The sequence below is a fragment of the Mandrillus leucophaeus genome, unplaced genomic scaffold (genome assembly GCF_000951045.1).
Source record: "Mandrillus leucophaeus isolate KB7577 unplaced genomic scaffold, Mleu.le_1.0 Scaffold194, whole genome shotgun sequence".
NCBI classification, from domain to species: domain Eukaryota; kingdom Metazoa; phylum Chordata; class Mammalia; order Primates; family Cercopithecidae; genus Mandrillus; species Mandrillus leucophaeus.
In genome coordinates, this window is record NW_012101965.1 from 3,783,984 (window position 1) to 3,786,259 (window position 2,276).

The 2,276-nt window shown below is 38.8% G+C and overlaps 1 long non-coding RNA gene across 1 annotated transcript; it reads left to right on the forward strand.

Annotated features, from left to right (window-relative positions):
* The first annotated feature begins 815 nt into the window (after positions 1-815).
* LOC105538556 lies at positions 816-2,151 on the forward strand. Its single transcript, XR_001005929.1, has 2 exons — positions 816-1,430; positions 1,977-2,151. It is a non-coding gene; the product is annotated as an uncharacterized LOC105538556 (long non-coding RNA).
* The last annotated feature ends 125 nt before the right edge of the window (positions 2,152-2,276 follow it).

A 2,276-nucleotide genomic window follows, 5' to 3' on the forward strand; every position in this document is an offset into this window, starting at 1 on the left:
CCTCCTCCTGGGAAAATGAAGACAATAATGGTACCTACTTCTTAGGGTTGTTTTGGGCATTCAATTGATAATACATACGAGCAGCTCAGCACAGAAGTAGGTACATAATAATTGTTCAATAAAGGAGAGCTATCATTCTTATTTTTATCTCCAGAATCCCTTTTTTGCTTTCACTTATACAGATATAGTAGAGAGTACATGCATACCAACATTGCCCATTAATTAACATATATGTATATATAAATATGTATTTAAGAAATTGAGGAATGAGAAAAAACAATATCAGGATCATTTAGTCTTACGCAAAAGTGTTAAGGAGGATTTAAACAGCAATGTTTAAGCTGAAGATAAAAAAAAGAGAGAAGGTTTAAATTAAGGAATAAAAATTTAGGTTAAGATTAAATAATTTATTAAATACAGCTCCTTAGTTATGAGTGTGTGTGTGTAATTAGTTCTGCTCATCATCTGCTCTTAAAACCAGACTTATCGCTTTTACTGTCCACTCCAATCAGCCACCATGTCATGCTGATATTAACTGGCTCATGCCCATCACTTCCTTTTAGTTCCCAGTGTTACCTCCTAGGCTGAGTTTTCATCTTATTAAACCTAGATTAATGTAATTCCTCCTAAATAGTCTCTTAATCTTTTAATATCTTCCTTATTCTATTCAATCCTGTGTTCTGCCAGCCAATTACTATTCCTCAAAAACCACTCTGTTTAATCTCTCTGATTTCCGACTGCCTACACAGTAAGATTCTAATTCTTTGGTTTAGCTTTCAAGATTCTATTCAATCCAGCTTTAACCTACCTTTTATGTTCCATTCTTCTCCCCTCCCCATCCACTCTAGTTAGAGGGAAGTGGTCTAGAATGGGAATAAGGACGCAGACTCCAGAGCAGGTTGCCTGCATGAACTCCAGGTCCCAATCAGCCAGTTCTAAACTAAAAGTTCAGATATTCTGAACTGTGGAACAAACATGACATGGGCCTGCTGAGGTAGAAATGTGGACTTTTGGGATGTGAGACCGAAATAACTCATAGATCAGGGTCCTTCCTAAATCTACAGAGTGGCAACAAACCTAATTCACTTATTAAAATAATCATTGAGATGGAAATTGCAAATGTTCTGACTCTGGAGAGATAGAGGATGACTGGCAGGCAAAGGAGAAATCTCAGGCTTCAGTAATGAGAGTTTTTCATGAGTCACTTAGTCAAACTCATGAGATCTGGAGAGTCTATGGGGAAGGGGTTCAGGGATAGAGAAAGCCAGAGACGATGAGGTTGGGAGAGTAAGCTTCTCTTACCATTGTTCTGCATTCTCCCTACTCCCATACTCTTCCAGTGGGGCAAAGTGCCCCAAAGTGTAAATCAGTGTGTCCCAAGGGGTCTGGAGTTTAGGTTCCTGCACATGGCAGAGGGCCTTGCTAAACTGGCGAGTATCAGAGTTGGGTGGGTGCTAGTGTCACAGGTGTGACAAGTCATCCAGGTTGGATTTGGGCATCAGCCAGAGGACATGGAGGAAAACAGAGAGTTTGAATAGGTTCCCACACCTGTGGGAGATCAGTTCCCCACTATTTCCTTGAAGCCCAAGATGTCATTAATTCCTAGCATTTCTTGGCTCCAAAGCAATTTGCTCATGCATTGGCTTTGGGAATGGTGTTTGGACTGACTATCACCTACCCAGAATCTTCCATATTTCCTGGATGATATTTATCCTTGTGTTTTTATGTCACCAAATGCTCTTTGGAATAATAATTGTGACATTTTTTGACCCCTGCTATTTTCTAGGGCCTTTAAAATCTTTATATTCACCATTAGGCTTGTTTTATTAATATAGAAACTAAGGCCTATATAGGTTAAGTGGTACAGCCAGGACCCTAACCCAAGTCTGTTTGTGTCCAGAACACAAATTACTGTAGCTTTCTTCATAAAAATCTGTAAATTTCTTATCTCTCTCTCTTTCTCTTTTAACCCACAGGTTTGACCTTTCTCTTATCCCCAACAAAGTTCTGAATGTGGGTTCTGACTCTGAGCAAAAGGCATACTTCATGAAGTTTCCTGCTGCCCTTTCACTACACAGTTGGACTTGGAGGCAAACTTGGATGATAAAAATACAGTTCCCATGCTATCCCTTATAAAGATTTAAGAGAAAGTATAGAAAGAAAGGCAAAGCTAATTACTCAGTATGCATCTGCTAGTTTTAATGCAATAAAAGAAAGAGTCAGTCCCATAATATAGCAAAGGTTACATTTGGAAGTTAAATGCAAGATATTAGAAA